Consider the following 20282-nt stretch of genomic DNA (forward strand, 5'->3'; position numbering starts at 1 on the left):
TTTCCTGTCTTCCCGGGGCTCATCGTCACATAGCCCCACCTCTTGGCCTGACGCCTTTGATGATGTCACATATCGGTGTTCTGTCTATCAAAGGCACCGGGCCAAAAGGTGGAGCTATGTGACGTGAGCCCCGGGAACACTGGAAGTTCTAATGAAAGCTCTTACATCGGGCAATTCAGCTCTCTGCTGATGCGGACAGCTCGCCTCTTCCTTTCCTCTCTCTTCCCCTGGCTGGGAGACTGTGCTGGCGGTGCTCTTATCCATACTGGGCCCCACTCGGCTGAGGGCCCCATAGCGCCCGCATGGGTCGCTATGGTGGTAGTTACGCCCCTGGCCACAGTAAAGTGATTAGAAGCAAGCCATGGGCAACATCCTCTCCTCCTCTTACGTGGATGTAAAGTTCTGTACACCCTGAGCACCAGGATTTACCATTCTATGATGAAACCTTGCACTGGGCAGTCTTATGCTGGTTGATTCGATTTATGGCCCCAATTTGTAAACTGTCAATTTTTTTAAACTTTTTTTTCTCTTATTTTTTTATAGGTTATCTTTCTGTCTAAGTTATTTTTAATTCCTATTCACCTCCCTTATTATATATATGTGAATTCTCATTCTCCCATCAATTCAATGCTTCAGCAGTTCTGTAGCAAATAAAGAGTTGCTGCATATATAAACAGCTGGCTTGTATTTTCACCAGGGATTAAAAAATATTCAGCAGCTATATGCCCCAGTCTTTACGCAGAGTAAAGTAACATTTACTATGAAGATGTCTTCATTATTACCATGACATTACTTTGCAAAGCCCAGTGTCAGCTGTCTGCTTCCAATCATCTCACTGAACCATAAATCAAAATAATAATATCTGACCAATGGGCAGGCAGCTTAATTAAGAAGCTGTAAAGTCGAACCAGGATAAAATGAAAACCATTCCCTGTTGAGTACTGTTTATGAATTTACAGATACAATGCTGTTAAAAAGTATTTGCCCCTTTCTGATTTATTTTATTTTTTTGCATATTTGTCACACTTAAATGACTCAGATCATTAAACAAATTTTATTACAACACAAAGAAAACCCGAGTAAATTCAAAATGCAGTTTTTAAATGATGGTTTCATTTATTAAGGCAAAAAAGCTGTCCAAACCTGCCTGGCTTTATGTGAAAAGGAATTGCCCCCTAAACCTAATAACTGGTTGTGCCACCCTTGGCGGCAACAACTGCAATCAAGCGTTTGCGATAACTGGCAATGAGTCTTTCACATTGCTGTGGAGCAATTTTGGCCCACTCTTCTTTGAAGAATTGTTTTAATTCAGCCACATTGGAGGGTTTTCCAGAATGAACGGCCTGTGTAAGGTCATGATACAGCATCTCAATTGGGTTTAAGTCCGGGCTTTGACTAGGCCACTCCAAAACCTAAATTTTGCTTGGTTTGAACCATTTGGAGGTGGAATTGCTGTTGTGTTTCGGATCATTGTCCTGCTGAAAAACCCAAGTGCACTTGAGCTTGAGGTCACAAACTGATGGCCGGACATTATCCTTTAGGATTTTCTGGTAGAGCTCAGAATTCATGGTTCCATAAATTATGGTAAGTCGTCCAGGTCCTGAAGCTGCAAAGCAGCCCCAGACCATCACGCTGCCACCACCATGTCTGACTGTTGGTATGATGTTCGTGTTATGAAATGCTGTATTTGTTTTATGCCAGATGTAACGGGACGCACACCTTCCAAAAAAAAATATTTTTTGTCTCAGTCACCAGAATATTAGCTTAAAAGTCTTGTGGATAATAAAGATGTTTTTTGGTAAATGTGAGATGAGCCTTTGTGTTCTTTTTGGTCAGCAGTGGCTTTGGCCTTGGAACTCTCCCATGGATGCCATTTTTGTCCAGTCTCTTTCTTATTGTTGAATCATGAACACTGATCTTACCTGAGGCAAATGAGGCCTGCAGTTTTTTAAATGTTGTTCTTGGTACTTTTATGACCTCCTGGACGAGTCGTCGTTGTGCTGTGCTGTGTTGGAGTCTTTTTGGTTGCCGGCCATTCCTGGTAAGTTTCACCACTTTTCCAAGTTTTCTCCATTTGTGGATAATAGCTCTTACCATGGTTTCCTGGCGTCCCAAAGCCTCATAAATGGCTTTGTAATCCTTTCCAGGCTGATACATGTCAATGACTTTGTTTCTCATCTGTTGTTGAATTTCTTTAGATTACGGCATGATGTGTTGCTTTTTGTGATCTCTTAGGCTTCATGTACATAGGACATTTTTACATCCTCTCCTGTGAATGATTAACTTGACAGATAGTAACCCACATTTAAACCGTCTGTTTTGCCACGTTTACATGCCACGTTTAGCCGTGTTTGCGTGTAGGAGTGTTTTTTTCTTTGCCAAAAATGAAAAACGCCTGTAAACGAAAGGTGGCTAAATGCGAGTTACTGCGTTTAGCAGCATTTAGATGCATTTGGCGCATGGAAAGCCTCTAAACTCAGCTTCTTAACCCATTTTTTTGCGTTCCAAAAAAAGCCTCTAAACTCAACTGCCTAGAAACGACTGTAAACAACCCTATGCACATGTACTAATAAGATAACATAGAGGAGAGTTCAGGAGCAGTTGAAAAAAATGCCCAACTGCTCCTAACCGTCCGTTTAGCAGCAGCAGTGTACATGAGGCCTTAGCGTGCTTCACTTTGTCAGACAGCTTCTATTTAAGTGATTTTTTTTTTGATTCAACAGGTCTGGCAGTAATCAGGCATGGGTGTAGCAAGTGAAATTTAACTCAGCTTTCCAAAAAATTGTGGTTAATCACAGTTCATTCATGATTCAGCATAGAAGGGGGCAATTGCTTTTTCACATATGGCCAGGCAGATTTTTCCCTTAATAAATAAAATAATAATTTAAAAACTGCATCTTGGATTTACTCGGGTTATCTTTGTGTAATATTAAAATTTGTTTAATGATCTGAATCATTTAATTGTGAGAAATAGGCATAAAAAAAATCAGGAAGGGGGCAAATACTTTTTCACAGCACTGTATTTAAAATGATCTTGTTGGCTGAGAATACGGTAGCCATTAAATCAATACCTATAGGTTTTTGTGTTCAATGTTAATTAAAGTTGAACTTAAAGCAGATATAAAAGACACTCAATAATGCAGCTCGGCATTCATTAATAAACCATTAAATGTATTTTTTAAATGCAAACCCCGTAAATACCTAAATTGCACTTAGTATCAGCTTCTTGTAGACACTGTACAGAATGGGAGAGAAAGAAGCAGCACAAGGAGCTAGTCAGTTGTTCCACAAGGCTGCTAACAATAGATGTGCTGATAGAAGAAGAGTGCAGAGTGACAGGGGGATGAACTCATTAGTGCTGCTTCTCCTCTCACTGCCTAGTTACAGGTAAGCGTAATCAGGTCTACTATCCCACCAGACAGGTTTTGTTGTGTGGCAGAGCTGTGTAAATCTCAGAACTAGATGGGCAAAAATACAAATGAATTGGCAGTTAAAACAGCTCCCATTTGTGTAGTGTTTCATCTGGGTATTCACCTGTTTTACTGGAGTTCAGCTATAAGTTCTGCAACTAAGAAATGTTTAATTTTCTATAAAGTTACTTATATTAACTGGAAGTGGTGTAGATCTGGTGTGATAGCGCTAGACCAATGTGAGAAGAGATTTAAAAATGAATGGAAGTTGATGGAAAATAATTTAGCTTAGTATATGGTCGAGGTATGGACCCGTTCTGGGCACTAGTCTCCTGCCTCTCTGATCACGATAGTGCAGTCGATCAACAGATAAACATTTTGGTGTGTGGTTAGGAGCCCCTAGTGCAAACTTTCTTCTTGGTTGAAAAAATCTATACTTGTTAGAAATGCATTTTGGGAGACAGGACTACACACCAAGGCGTTATATCAACTGGAGTGCAGGCTGGGGGGTCACTCTGAAGATGGTTGAAGATGGTTGAGATCCCATCAGACTCCATCATGAAAAGTTCTAGCTGTCACCTCCTCCACAACCAAATCTGACATTGATACACAAAATACAAATATAAGTTTGCGGTCCGATACAAAAGATAATGTGCCAACATCCTAATATATTTGATGATACACAAAAACTCATCTAACATCTTTAACCTGGATGTGTTTTCTTATACAAAGGAAAGGGGAAAATAGTAATAAAAACAAGCTTCCCTTCAGGACTTGTTGAAAATGTGCTTAAAGCGGAAGCTAACCCATCTCGTGCCGGAAATGTAACACTCCCATTGGTTGTGCCCTCAACCAAACTGTCAAACCATCCAATGACTGGTGTCATAACTGATCACATGTGCAGCATCATGGCAGTTGTAGATTAAACAGATGCAAAGATGGCAGCTTCCTTGGCTGAAAACGATAGGGGGGGGTTACTTCCACTTTAAAGTGGAGTTCCACCCACTTTTACAACTCTTCAGCATCCCTCACTAAACTGTGCACTGTAATTGGATATTTTTAACTTTTTTTCTCTGCACTTACTGTATATCTGCTGTATTAATTTTTCACTTCCTCCTCCCTGGCCGCGGCCCATCGCATCATTTCTTGTTTGCAATGCCTTTTGGGAAGGGGCAGCAACTTCCTCTGACACTACCGTTGCTATGGAAACCTGACCTGAAACCTATCACACTGCTTGTGCTGCACTGAGCATGTGTGAGATCTGCAAGGATGAGATCCAGGAAGAAATACAGTCTGGCTTCAGATGCCCACACTTAAGATGGCCACGGCCTGCTGTAAGTTTATAAAATAACAAACTACTGCTATAAATTAACAAAACAGACCTTAGTTTACAGACTTTACTAGAATACATTAAGCTTGTGTATTATAGGGGTATTTTTATTTAAAAAGTATAATTTCGGTCGGAACACCGCTTTAAGTACCTGTAAAAGTGGAAACCACTGTGAAAATGCAGGAAGAATTGTTATCTGGGCCTCAGAGCTATTAGGACACCACAGCCCCATGAGTCTTATCTTTTTCCTGCCTGTCATTAATACTTGTCATGGAACACACCCATTCCAAGTCCCACAAGGATCTAAATTTATCAGCTATGCAAAAAAAAAAAAAAAAAAGTAAGCTAGAGAGTAAAAGACTCTTACATCATTGCTTTATGTACATAGCAATTTGAGGTCATTCAACTACTATATGTGATCAACTGAACCTGTTTTTGTCTTCACCTGTACTGTTCGTAGCAGCTGCCAGAGAGTATACATATAGAAGTAAATTTTAGTTAGTTGCCATTGATAGGGATGATCATACCAGAAGAATGATCAAAGTATTGATTCTGCAGAATATTTGCAATAGATCTGTCCGACCTGTAAAGAATTGCATGGAGGAATCCAGACATTTATGTTTCATAAACTGTGCAATGCTCAGCAAACTGGACAAATCTGCATACGGTACATACATTCAGGAGGATCAGAGCATGCAGTTTTCCTGATTTCAAACGTGTTTATCTTTGCTTTTTAATCTATAAATTAGCCAAATGTTGGATCCATAAAAGAACTGTGCAGAATAAGTAAATACCCAGATAGCAAGAAGAAACAAAAACCACCTTCTTTGCAGGCCATCCTCATACTACTGCAAGGAAGAAAGTGAAAGGCGAAAATTGTCAGTGTTGTTTACAGCCTAAAGTGTACCTAAATCCTAAACCGTGCATGCAGGACTTTTTCTCAGTGCAACACAGTGCGAAACAATCCACTGCATCGCACCACACGGCCAGCAATTGAACATTATGAAATGTCTTATGAGATGTCTGTGTGACATCTCAATAAAGTTCTTTTAAAAAAAAAGAAAACAGTGCAATGGGGGGATCTCAGCCTCACTGCACAGCACCAACTGCTGCATTTCAGTGCTGGTGTGAACAAACCTTTATATATTACATCTTACCAATTCTTAGATGTGGAGACTGCATTCGTTTTCTCTTTTTTAGAATTTTTGCCTTTATTTTCACTTGGCGATTCAGGCTAGTAAGAGCACTTTCACACTGATGGTGTTTTTCTACACCGTGAGCGCAGCACAGTATACCCACGGGTTTTGTGCATGTTACCTGCACTTTGCCATAAACTTCTATCAGATCAGATGGTTTTGATGCATTTTCTGAAAGTGCACCAAAAGTCCTGCAAGCTAGACTTTTGGTGCGCTTTCACAAAATGCACCATAACCAATCCGATGCTATAGGAGTCTATGACAAAGTGCAGGTAACATGCACAAAACTCGTGGGTATACTACGCTGCACCCGCGGCACGGGAAAACCGCACTACATCGGTGTGAAAGTCTGTTATTTTTTACAATTTTCTTCTTCTTTCAACAGACCAAGTTGTCCAGTAAAAGTAGAGGGTTGACATAAGTAATTTACCACTCACAAGGATGCTTACATTAATCAGATTTTATTCATTTATGTAAAACCTTTATACCAAAAGAAAAAAAAATGATGTAACTCCTTCAAAAGTGTCAGCTAAAGTTTGGCTTTAAAGTGATTGTAAAGGTAAATTTTTAATAAAAAGAAAAAAAAAAAAACAAACCTGTCTATACTTACTTGCTCTGTGCAATAGAATTGCAAAGAGCGGCCGCGTACCTTCTGTATTCGGATCCCCCGCCAGTGTTCCTGGCCCCTCCCCTCTGTCCAGTGACCCATGGTAAACCGCTTCCCATGGGCTCTCTTGTGCGCGTTCGCACCAGAGCCCCACTGCTGTGTCCATTGACACAGACACCGGGACTCAGCCCTGCCCCCCCACCACTGGCTTTGATTGACAGCAGTGGGAGGCAATGGCTCCCGGTGCCCCAGCAAAGCCAGCAAGACACGGAAGTGAGGGGAGAGAAGAGCTGCAGACATGCACGACGCTGGATTGATTGAGGGCTCAGGTAAGTAAAAGGGGGGGGGTGAGGGGGGATGCTGACACCTAAACATTTTTTATCTTAATGCAAGGAATGCATTAAAGAGGAAGTAAACCCTGATGGTTGTTACTTCCTCTTTGTTTCCCTGCAAAGGTAAAGCATAATGGGCTACTATGCATAGTAGCCCATTATGTGACACTTACCTGCAGGAGAAGCCTGCGATGTCCCCGTCTTCCTCGCTAGTAGCGAGTGACCATTCTTCACCCCTCTTCCTTCCGGGGCCGTGAACTCCAACTCTGTGACTGGCCGGAGTCGCGTGACGTCACTCCCGCACATGCACGCGGGAGCCGCCTTAAACGGCATGACCCGAGCTAGAAACGGCACAGCGTGCCCTTTCTAACTCTTGCACATGTGCAGAAGAAATCGTTCTACGGTGATTTGCAAATATCCCCAAGACCATGCAGGTCTGGGAGATATTTCATGCACCTACAGGTAAGCCTTAATCTAGGCTTACCTGTAGGTTAAAGTGGTTGTAAAGGGTTTACAACCACTTTAAGGTAAAACAATTTTAGGCTTTACAACCACTTTAATTTGTTAATTGAGTCTATCTAAATCTGTGCATTTAATGCTAGCCTCCCCCTAGAGTGACCTATTCAGAGGGCTCACTGTTGCTCCTCCAGCTAAAATGGAGACACCCTAAGGCAGGAATTGTGTTACTGACTGGATCACCAGGCGAACATATAGGGAAAAAGCTTAAAAAATTAAAACGAATGCAGCCACCACATTTAAGGATTGGTACACTGCAATATATTAAAGTAAAGTGTAACTAAATGCAAAACTTTTTTTAGTTTTGGCTAAAGTAGAGATAGAGAATATAACTTGTCCGGTTTTATTGCTGTCTGTTCCCCCGTTAGGGAGATTCACCCTCTTTATTGGTCCTGCTTACCATTATCATCGAACGTGAAAGTAAAAGAAAATCACAAATTTTGGGTTGACATCAAAACAGGAATAGAGGGTTAATCTTTCAATGGGGACACTAATTCTAGTGACAGCCTGGGATTTTCTTCACATTTCCTGTTTGGCTATGGGACAGGAAGTGAAGGGAAATCTCCGTAATGGGATACAGATGGCAAAAAGACTGACAGGGGTTATAACCCTCCCTTACTCTATCCAAAATGGAAAAAAAAAAAGGTTTTGCCTTTAGTGAGACCTTAACTTTTTGTTTTTAGGTTTAGATACACTTTAAACATGTTTAGTTGACATGTTAGAGATAAATGTAGACATCTAGAAAATGTATGTTATTTGGCTGCTATGGACAGCTTTTACCCTTGTTAGATTTGCTCCAGTTATCATATCTTACACTGCAAGGCTATGAACGGTACAAGCAATCTCTGATCAAACTATCATATGCAGTGAAGTTTTTTTTTTTTTGTTGGAGGATAATGAGAGTAATAATGAGATAATGAGAGTATAATAGTAACTTTTCACTTGTTAAAATGTGTAAGAAATACTGCTTTCGGCAGCCTCTAGCAGCTAACAATACTATGAAATAAGCGACTTGTAACTATGTAAATGGAATGAGAAGGGCGTTGTTTTGGACGCCTCAGGGTAAAAAGTTATTAGGTTAAGTTAGGTCATTCTCTAAAATGTAAAATATAGGTTCATGAAAAAAACAAAACAGTAAGATCTGTATGAAAAAAAAATATCTCTGGATAAAAGTCAGACTGCAACAGTGCAAACAGTTATTCTTCCTTCTATCAAGGAACTACAGTGAGCACACTGGATGCTGCCAGGTCCAGAGTATCTGTGGATAGAGCTGTGGGCGGTCAGACAGATGAAGCCTACAATACCCACTAAGTGGCAAAGAAGACACAAGAGCCAATCAGGGCCCATTGTGGGGCATTTAATGCACGCACATTAATCATCCGTAACTTTATGACCACTAACAGGTTAAAGTGATTGTAAAGTCTCAAGGTTTTCTACCTTAATGCATTAATGTGAAAAACCATCTGTGCTGCAGCTGCCCCCCCCCCCCTTTTTTTTCTTACCCGAGCCCATCCAAACCAGTGATGTGCACAAACACAGCGGCTACACCCGCTATCTCTCTCCTCATTGCTGCTATGTCCTCTCCGCTGCTGTCAATCAAATCCTGTGACATGGGAGTGGGGAGCGGATCCCAGTCCCGCTGTCTGTGTCAATGGACAGAGTAGCGTGACTCGGGAGTGCGCCCGCACAGGTGCCCCCAAGGAATGCGGCTTTCCCTGAGGGCACCCAATGAAGGGGAGGAGCAAGGAGTTCTGGCGAGGCACCCCAGAAGAGGAGGATCAGGGCTGCTCTGTGCAAAATGCTTGCATAGAGCAGGTAAATATAACATGTTTGTTATATTTAGATCCCTTTCATACTGAGCCGCCCTGGGTGTCAGCGGTAAAGCGGTGCTATTTTTAGCGCCGCTTTATCAGCGTTTAGCGTTGTAACCCTCCGCTAGTGGCCGAAAAGGGGTTAAATACGCCCGCAAAACGCTGCTGCAGCTGCACTTTGCCGGCGGTATCACGGTGTTGCCCCATTGTTTTCGATGGGCAGGAGAGGTGGAGGAGTGTTGTATTCACCGCTCCCACACCGCTGCTGGCAGGAATTTTTGTGACGTCCTGCCAGCGCAGCGCCCCAGTGTGAAAGCACTCAGGCTTTCACACTGGGTTTGCAGCTGAGGCTTTTTTCAGGCGCTTTACAGGCGCTATTTTTAGCATTGTAGTGCCTGAAAAACATATATATATATATATATATATATATATATAAAAAATAAGGTTTACAAACACATTAATTATCTTATTACTTGGCATCTGAAAGTTGGTAGGTATATTAGGCAGGAAGTAAACATGATGTCCATGAAGCTGACATGTTGAAAAAGATAAAAAGGTAGAATTTCATGGAAGGTAAATAGAAAATGCATCTTTAACCTCCCTGGTGGTATGATTATTTCATATTTTTGATGCTGAAAGCGGTACAATTATTTTGCATGGAAATTTGGCATTTTATATTGTAGGCCTGTAATTCTTAGGAATAACTCACTTAAATCTGTCCAAACCAGAGTCTCGTAGACAGCTCGGGTGTGATAAAGTTTGAAACACAAAATCATAAATTATAATATAATAAATAACTATAAATAATTATACCAAATAATAATATAATAATAATAAAAATTATTCAATAATGTAATCAAATCAAAAACACTGAAATTTGCTTAGTTGCAGAATTGTCGCTGTCATTACTTTTCAGTGTTTGATGATGGATCTCCCCACAAATCACTATCGCTCAATTCTGCGAGTGATTCTAATTTATTATCGCTGTTTTCTAGCTGGTCTAAAACCCCTTTTGATGTAAAGGGACGGTTTTGGTTGCTATGGACAATCTCCAGTTTCCAGGCAAAAAGAACAGCTTTTATAATATAAAACTGCATGCAGGGCACTGGAGAAACCACTAGAGACAAAAGGGAGGTGAAATAATTTCATACAGTAATGTAATCTGTAAGATTACAGTATACTGTATGTATTGTGTGTGTTTCACTTTTTGAATTTGGCGCTGTTCTCCGTTCCCGTGCGTCACAACGCTCGCAGGGAACGGAGCCCGGCTCTGTGATGAATTGAGCGGAGGACGAGCTGCTCACACTGCGGGGAGACATCGCAGGATCCTGCAGACAAGGTAAGTACGCTCTTCCTGGATCCTGCGATGCAATCCAGAGTCTGGCTCGGGGTTACCGCTTTTGGTTCTGAAATTCCACCCCGAGCCAGACTCGGGATTACCGCCAGGGAGGTTAAAGTGATTGTAAGGGTTTGTTTTTTTTTAAATAACAAACATATCATACTTACCTCCACTGTGCAGCTCGTTTTTCACAGAGTGGCCCCAAACCTGCCCTTCTGGGGTCCCTCGGCGGCTCTCGCGGCTCTTCCCCACATCAGATAACCCCCTGGGAGAAGCACTCTCCTGGGGGATTACCTTGCAGGACTTCGGTGTCCATAGAGGCCGAATGCACAAATCGGCCCCGCCCCTCCCCCGTGGCCTGCATCACTGGATTTGACTTACAGCAGCGAGAGCCAATGGCTGCGCTGCTATCAATCTATCCAATCAAGAGCCGAATACCCCTGGCAGAGAGACAGCGCGTCGCCCGTGGGTCAAGTTCCAGGGCTCAGGTAAGTAAAACGGGGGGGCTGGGGGGCCGGTCACTGCCAGATGTTTTTTCACCTTAATGTTTGGCGAATCCCGTGCTGTTCAAAACGCATCCAATTCACATTTATGTGAACCAAGCCTTAAAGTGTTTGTAAACCCTTGTTTTTTTTAAATAAAAATAACAAACATGTTATACTTACCTGCTTTGTGCAAAATGATTGGGGTCCCCCGCCGGCGCTCCAGGCTCCTCTTTATTGGGTGCCCCCCGCGGAAAGCCGCTTCTCTGGGGGCACCCATGTGGGCTCGCTCCCAAAGTCATTGATTGACAAAGACAGGGGGACTCTGCCCCGCCCCCTGTTTCCGTGTCAGTAAATTTGATTGACAGCAGCGGGAGCCAATGGCTCCCGCTGCTATCAACCTGTCCAATGAGGAGAGAGACAGCGGCTGGAGCCGCTGCACTTGTGCACATCGCTGGAACGGATGGGCTCAGGTAATAAAAAAGAGGGTCTGGGGGGAGCTACAGCACAGAAGATTTTTCACCTTAATGCATTAAGGTGGAAAAACCTTGAGGCTTTACAACAACTTTAATGAACATTGGACTTGGGGATGTTTTCATATCAGCATGTGATATGTACAAACCTTGTATTATCCGTAGGACATAATTACACAACAAAGTGCTTATTTTGAAGTGATGCTCAGGACTGGATGTTAGGCCAGGACATCCCAAGCAGAAAGTGACTGTCACATAGCCGTGATGAGAAGGCAATCACAGAATCTCCTCTTTAGCGTATCAAGTATCACCTATTAAGCAACACATATATTAAAAGTACCAGAGCAGAGAATAACTTTTCGGTTTATATTTACGCTCCATGTAAAAATAAAAATTCCATCACTACCGGATGTAACCGGTTGCTCTGTCATTTGAAAAGACATACAGATGTGCTTAGAAGAGAGCTCTCGGCAAAAAATGACATTGAGCAATAAATACACTAGAATATAAAAAGCTATATACTGTATATACACGAGTATAAGCCGACCCAAAAATAAGCCGAGGCTCCTAATTTTACCACATAAAACTGGGAAAACTTATTGACTCGAGTATAAACCCAGGGTGGGAATTGCAGCAGCTACTGGTAAACAATGCCATCTGCAGCCTCACTGTGCCCATCTGCAGCCTCACTGTGCCCATCTGCAGCCTCACTCTTCCCACCTGTATTATCAGCGCCCATCTGCAGCCTAACTGTGCCCATCTGCAGCCTCACTGTGCCCATTTGCAGCCTCACTGTGCCCATCTGCAGCCTCCCTGTGCCCACCTATACCTTTGATTACAAACAGCGGGTGTCTCCCACTGTGTCGTGCAACTGCAGTCTTAACTGTTTGGCGGCCGTCCACTGTAACAAAGCCCCGCCTCCTCCTTGTCCGTGATAGACGGAACACTGATTCAGTTTCCCAGCATTGTATCAGTGTTCAGTGTTCCGTCTATCAAGGATGAGGAGAAGGCGGGGCTTTGTTACAGTGGACGGCCACCGAACAGTTAAGACTGCATGACACAGCAGGAGACCCTCACTCGAGTATAAGCCGAGGGGGGCTTTTTCAGCATAAAAAATGTGCTGAAAAAGTTGGATTATACTGGAGTATATACGGTACTCTATTTCTTGCATTTTAGATCATTTGGGGGGGGGAGCTCACCTGTGTCATCATCATCTTGTCTCTTAGACACAAATTACCCACTGCACGCAATGCAATCCCACCCAAAACTTCAATATGCTCTTTTTCAGCTCACAGGGAAAAAATGCCAAGTGTACACAACCAGATATTACGTGTTTTCTCAGTAGTCGTCCTCCTAACTTGAGTTCTCCTTTAATTATTTTTTCCTAACCTTTTGGTTCTATACACGCAATTCACGCAATTCAAACATACAATAAAGCTTATATTATTGAGACCAGTAATGGGCAATGCTTCTCTTTTATTTCCTCAGCTTCACAACTTTATAACTAAATAGCAGATGCACTTTAAAATACAAAGTTCAGTTTGTAGTTTAAGAGAGAATGGGGAAGGGTATTTGATTTTTATTGCTCTCGGTGGTCTATTTATCAATGCACCCTTTCCTGATTCATATAACTTTCACCCAAGATTAACACATTTATCATGTAGGATTGAGTTTGAAAACCATGTAGACTGAGGCAATGGCGACCCTAGGGGGGGCCAGAGGGGGCCCTGCCCCCCCCAACATTATGCTGTGCTCCGCCATGTGCCCCCCCAATTAAAAATGTATTTATTTTTTTTACAAAAAGGCAATGTCTAAGAGGGAGAGCGTCCCCAGTTAGCTTGTTCGGGTGATTCCCCCCCCCCCTCTGCTTGCTGACACTGCATAATGCGAGCGCTCACACAACCACGGCCCCCCGATCTGCTCCTTCCCCTGCATCCTCATTGGCACGGAGAAGAGCGAGTTGCAGGAAGGACTCCACCAGGACTCTCAGTTACTGAAAAAACAGACTGATTTCTCCCATCCTTAGGACAGTAGAACCAGCCTGTAAATTCCAAGAGATGCCAGACCAGCGCTGTCAATAGCAGGGGCAGGACAGCAAGAGGAGGCTGGGGAACCCCACACTGCCAGAACACCAGGGCCCGGTGACAAGACAACCTTTGCAACCCTGATAGTTCTCCCACTGCTTTGGACCCTTATATTTTCTTGGTATGCTGGTGACATATATCTCTTGTTTTCTGCCACCCTGGGGGGCCCCAATACAGTAGGAAGCTCACTGCAGAACATGTGAAAGGGCTGTTGTGGAATCGTAGTAAAGGGCCCCAGGAGATATATATATATTTACATTTTATAGTTGCCCCCCTACTTTTGTCCCTGTCCCCCCATGTGCCCCCCCTAAATATGAAAGCTGGAGACGCCACTGGACTGCGGGTGAAAGTTGTGTGAATCATGAGTGAAGACATTGATAAACGGACACATTGGGGTTGATTTACTAAAACTTGAGAGTGCTAAATTTGGTGCAGCTGTGTATGGTAGCAAATCAGATTCTTTGTGTCCCTCAACGGGCATACTTTCTCACTTTCTGTTCAAATGACACCCTATATACCAGGGTGTCACAAGATGTGGGGGGAAAACCCATTCAATTATTATTTTCACATTTCTGACAAGCAGGTATTAATCTTTTCTCCTCTGCCCCCTGTCCCTCCACTCTCCTTATAGATAGTTACATACTGTATTGTCTCTATACAATGGTAGTCAGTGGAGAAGTACCCTCTTATATAGCTGGTAAATGAAGGAGGTGATTCGTGAGGAAGGGCAACCTTTCTTTGGTGACCAGTGGGAAGAATGTCACCTTTCAGACTGCTAAAAAGATCATTGCTGTCAGTGATGACTTACCCAAGAGAAGGAGGACAGGCTATATTGGTCCTATGCTGCTGGCACTACCATGTGATATTGGCACTGCAACTACTCCAGCACTGTCAGGTGAGAGATCCACCATTTCTAGCAGCTCAAGGAACCTTAGCAATCTTTAGTGAAACTTTAGGGTTCCTTGGTAGACACTGGGGGTTATTTACTAAAGGCAAATCCACTTTGCACTACAAGTGCAAACTACAAGTGCAAAGTGCACTTGAAATTGCACTGAAAGTGCACTTGGAAGTGCAGTCATTGTAGATCCGAGGGGGACATGCAAGGATAATAAAAAACAGCATTTTAGCTTGTACATGATTGGATGATAAAATCAGCAGAGTCTCCCCTCAATTCAGATCTTCCCCTCAGATCTACAGTGACTGCACTTCTAAGTGCACTTTGCACTTGTAGTGCAAAGTGGATCTGCCTTTCGTAAATAACCCCCAATGTCTGGTAATTTTATTTCCATACACATAATATGACTAATAACTACTAAGCCCACCTATTATACCCAACATCCAGCTGCCAGACGCTAACAGGTGAGAGATGGTTGGCCGTAACATAACTTTAGGAAAGAGATTCCGAGGAGTTTGAGAAGGTACTTAAACACATGCCAATTTCCTGCAGTAAGGGATTTGTTCAGATCTCTTCCAAAAATCAGTATATTGCCTGCTGACATTCCATCTGATTTATAATTAGGTGGCATTTACAAGAAATGAAAGAGGAAAAAGAAATAGTAAATAGAATTTGGTAATTATCATGGATGACTACTTTTATTATAAAATTCACATTATTATCCTAATCCAGTTGTCTTCAAACTTTTGCCTGGGGGCTAGATGTGGCCCTTTGCTTGCCTTTATCTGGCCCCTGAGGCAATATTACACCAACTAGCACCAAAGCCCCCCCCCCCCCCCCCAAAGCCTCAAGGACAGTAAACTGGTCATATGCATAGAAAGTTTGCAGACCCCTGTTCTAATCCATTACAAGATCCATCACCAAGAAGAGGAAAAACCTGTAACTTCATAGATGCTCCCTTGCTGTCATGGGAATTATTAAAGTGTTACTAAACCCAGGACCCTGCATTTACTATATCTGGTCTCCCACAGTACACAGAACATGGAAATGCAATTATTTTAGTAAATATAAACGGCTAAATATCTTTTCTCATAAGCAGTATATAGCAATCTTGTGACTTCTATCAGTGTCTGGGTGAGCACTGGTTAAAGCTTATAGGAGATGTTTTCATTCTGCTCTGACTCTCCTATGAGGCTGCAGGACCCCTGATCCTCTGTCTGGATAGTGCTGATTGGCCCTGTGCCGATCACATGCACCCTTCCAAGAAAAATAAAACTTTATAGCAATACACGCCAAACTGAGCATGTGCAGACAGAGTGCCCCCAAGGCTCTGTTCTATCAGGAGATGGATTGGGGACTGTGGAAGAAGGGGAGGATCAGAGAAGACAGGAGAAAACAGCCTTTTTACATGCAGAATTAACCCCTTAGGTTCCACAGTAAGTATAACAAGCATGCTTTACTGCAAGGAGGGGAGGAAGGGGAGGATCAGAGAAGACAGGAGAAAACAGCCTTTTTACATGCAGAATTAACCCCTTAGGTTCCACAGTAAGTATAACAAGCATGCTTTACTGCATATACAGACTTATTTTACTGCTGGGGGTTTAGTAACACTTTAAGTATAGCTAAAGTCAAAACTTTCTTCTCATTTTAGATAGAGTATAAAATGGTTAAAACTGGCGTTTTTTTGTTTTTGTTTTTTTTTTAGCCATCTGTGTTCTATTGGGGACGTTTCCTTTCACTTATTGTCCTGTAGACCCAACCATGAATCAGAGCAAATGCCCTTATAAATGGAACCAGTGTTCTCATTAGAAGATTCTCCCTTTATTGCTGTTCTTGTGCGTTTTTAGTGGCAAATTTGGTATTTGTTCTTTGCTTCCAGTGCCAGTGACAATGGTCACCAGGACAAATAGAGAAAGTAATGCTCATGTTGAGCATTGAAGCACTTCTAGAAAAGTGCCTCAAAATGCTCAAGTGTGAACCAAGGCTAATAGGGTTACAGACAGCAGTGAAAATCTAGAAAATTGTACTATGGATGGGACTTTATAGGCACCATGAGACAGAATTATGTTACAATGGAAAAAAAGTTTATTGTACAATGGTATAAAAGCTGGACACTATGGGGGTTATTTACGAAAGGCAAATCCACTTTGCACTGAAAGCGCATTTGGAAGTGCAGTCGCTCTAAATCTGAGGGGTAGATCTGAAACGAGTGGAAGCTCTGCTGATTTTATCATCCAATCATGTACAAGCTAAAATGCTGTTTTTCTATCTTCCTTGCATGTCCCCCTCAGATCTACAGCGACTTTACTTTCAAGTGCACTTGCAGTGCAAAGTGGATTTTCCTTTAGTAAATAACCCCCTATGTTAAAATGCATACAAACGTTTTATATCCATGAGCATGGAAATTCCTGTAACAAAGTATTGTTTCCTATAATACTATGTGGTTGATTTACTAAAGGAAAATCCACTCTGCACTGCAAGTGCACTTGAAAGTGCAGTCGCTGTAGATCGCTGTAGCTCTGAGGGGAAGCTCTGGAATTAGGGGAAGCTCTCCTGATTTTTTCATCCAATCACGTTCTACGCAAAAATGTTTTTTTTTTTTTTCCTTGCATGTCCCCCTCAGATCTACAGCGACTTTACTTTCAGTGCACTTGTAGTGCAAAGTGGATTTGCCTTTCGTAAATAACCCCCTTTGTTACAAGAATTTCAGTGCACACAGATATAAAACCTTTGTATGAGTTTTAACAGTGGGGTTGATTTACTAAAGGCAAATCCACTTTGCACTACAAATGCACTGGAAGCTCTGAAATGAGGGGAAGCTCTGCTGATTTTATCATCCAATCATGTACAAGCAAAAATGCTATTTTTTATTTTTCTTGTATGTCCCCCTCAGATCTACAGTGATTGCACTTTCAATGCACTTGTAGTGCAAAGTGGATTTGCCTTTCGTAAATAACCCCCATAGTGTTTAGTTTTTATACCATTGTACACTAAACTTTTTTTGCATTATAACATAATTCTGTCTCATGGTGCCTATAAAGTCCTATCCGTGGTACAATTTTCTCTGTTATTCCATTTGGGGATGTGGCACCATCTAGGTGGCATTGGGATTCACTGACACAATTTATTAGCGGTAAAAACCTAACAGAGTTTCTATCTCCTGACTGCTCTTAAAAAAAAAAAATAAAAAAAGTTTTTTATACACTTCACCTGGGCAACTTAGAAACCTATTGCAATTCCCCTTCTACTATTGTTCTATACTCTATGAAGTGCCTTCAAACATTAGTGGAGCCCGGTCCAATGATACATGCACACCCCATCTCCCTCTAATGTCTAAAGGGAAGTTTAAAACTGAGAAGAGAATCTGATTTTACTCCAATATTTACCATAACAGCAAATAAAAAAAATACAAACAAGTTGGATACATTTTAGTAAATTTAGACATTAAAAAGGATTGTTTACAAGATAAAAGTATCTGCAACAAGTGTAACATTTTGAAGGGCCTTAAAGCTGAACTAAGGTTACAATAAAAAAAAAGTTGCAAACATGCAGGCTGTTTATTGCAGAAGACACAGAACATGCGTGGAATGTCTCTTCTACAATAAAATAAACTTACCTGCCTGTTTGCATGCGCAGCTCGGTTTACATTTCTGGCAGGGTGCCAGTGTGTCAGAATGAATGACTCCCATACATGTGCAGAAGTGATTTCATCTTGCATCGGCCAATCCAAACAGCCGAAGACCAACACCCGGAGGAAGCCGGGGAGAAGATGCTGGTGCCAGCAAGGGACCATTGGAACAGAGGTAAGTATTTTTTTACTTTAGTTTCACTTTAAGGGTCACAAAACACTATACAATCTGATTGTACAATCTTCTTTGGATCTACCATCCACTTTGTAGTGCAAGGGCCTGCCTGATTTGATACAGATTAAATGGATTGTTTAGGCTTGTATTCATGCTACATAGTTTTGGTAAATCTACAGGAGATTGTACAATCAGACTGTATAGTGTATGGCCATCTTAAAGGGCAACAACACAGACCTGTTGCTGCTTGATAAAACAGTACATATTAAGAAGGAGGTGCAATAAAAGTGAGGAAAAATACTACTACTATTACTACAAAGATCTGCTCCCCACACTTAGAACAGCTGTCCTCTATACAATATTCCTATTCATATATTCCAATTATGTTCATTTACAAACCAGTGTATGGTGACAGTGCGCAGTGCATGTATGAGAAAAGATCAGCATATTAACGGTGTGAGGTGCATATAGGTACACAGATCACTATGGTGACATTGGGGGTTATTTACGTAAGGCAAATCCACTTTGCACTACAAGTTTCACTTGAAAATGCACTGTAAGTACACTTGGAAGTGCAGTCTCTGTAAATCTAAGGGGTAGATCTGAAATGAGGGGAAGCTCTGCTGATTTTATCATCCAATCATGTGCAAGCTAAAATTCTGTTTTTTATTTTCCTTGCATGTCCCCCTCGGATCTACAGCGACTGTATCCAAGTGCACTTGCAGTGCAAAGTGGATTTTCCTTTAGTAAATAACCCCCAGTGTGCAGTGCATATATAGGGGGTTATTTACTAAAGGCAAATCCACTTTGCACTGCACGTGCAAACTACAAGTGCAAAGTGCACTTGAAATTGCACTGAAAGGGCACTTGGAAGTGCAGTCGCTGTAGATCCGAGGGGGGCATGTAAGGACAATAAAAAAACAGCATTTTAGCATGCACATGATTGGATAATAAAATCAGCAGAGCTTCCCCTAATTTCAGATCTACCCCTCAGATCTACAGCGACTGCACTTCCAAGTGCACTTTCAGTGCAATTTCAAGTGCACTTTGCACTTGTAATGCAAAGTGGATTTTCCTTTAGTAAATAACCCCCATAGTGACACTGTGTGGGTGCCTATATGGTGACAGTGAGTACACTTATGAGCACAGATCATTCCATATGTGAGAAGGAACTCCTTCCCTGCAGACACACCTTCCAAATAAGTTTCACCCTTTCCAGACCAGCAAAGCTGCAGCCCCTACTGGGAGCTGATATAGAAGGATAGGGGTACTCACAGTTTTGGGGGTCCCCTCCAGGCTCTGGGCTGTCTCCCTATAGGAATCCTCTCTGTCTGGATCTGGCAGCAGAAATGCAGAGATCAGTGTGCAGCTTGGTTGGCTGTCTTGACAGGCAGCATGGAAAGAAAGGGGTGGTGGGGAGGGAGGTGCATTAATAGACAACACAGCCCAACCAATGATCAGCAGCTCTGGGATCCGCCTGGATTTGTGAGACTTGTGTCTTTTTTTACAGATGAATTAGTAATGTGTTCAGGACATGGAAGTCAGATGTGGAAGTAAAGTCTATTATGTATCTCTCTGCTAGAAAAGAAAAGTCCTCCTATCCTGTACTGGAGAAGTAGATACTAACAGGCCAGTGTGTATCTAAAGATAGTAATGGTGTTCTGACACCAATGCCCTTTTCAGCAGGCTGCTGCTAGTAGATCTCTGTACACAAGCTCTGCAATGTATGCTATTTAAATAGTCAGGATAAGGGCTCATTCACACCAGGCTCATTGGAAAGCCTTATATCCAGTGCAGTCCTAAAGCTCAGACAAAGCAATTTGCCTCCTATTATTCCTATGTCCTATTATTTCAAATACCAATGTGCTGTGTTTTGTGTGTGCTTAGAAAGGAGGAGAGTTTGCATTTTTACAGGGCACAGTGCATTGCGACCCACTGCACCACCTTACAACATACCGTAGTGCGGGGGGATCAGCAACCTGTAGATCGTGGACAGGTGACTTG

General features: G+C 42.2%; 1 protein-coding gene across 2 annotated transcripts in view; it reads right to left on the minus strand.

Moving 5' to 3' along the window:
• SLC7A2 (solute carrier family 7 member 2) overlaps nucleotides 1-19681 on the minus strand; it is a 181867-nt gene extending 162186 nt beyond the window's left edge. For both annotated transcript variants that reach the window (XM_073608069.1, XM_073608060.1), the window contains exon 1: nucleotides 19554-19681. The gene's annotated coding sequence lies outside the window, so the exon portion shown is untranslated. The remainder of the gene's footprint in view (nucleotides 1-19553) is intronic.
• Between the last annotated feature and the right edge of the window lie 601 nt (nucleotides 19682-20282).

This window comes from Aquarana catesbeiana, linkage group LG01 (genome assembly GCF_042186555.1).
Source record: "Aquarana catesbeiana isolate 2022-GZ linkage group LG01, ASM4218655v1, whole genome shotgun sequence".
Taxonomy (NCBI): Eukaryota; Metazoa; Chordata; class Amphibia; order Anura; family Ranidae; genus Aquarana; species Aquarana catesbeiana.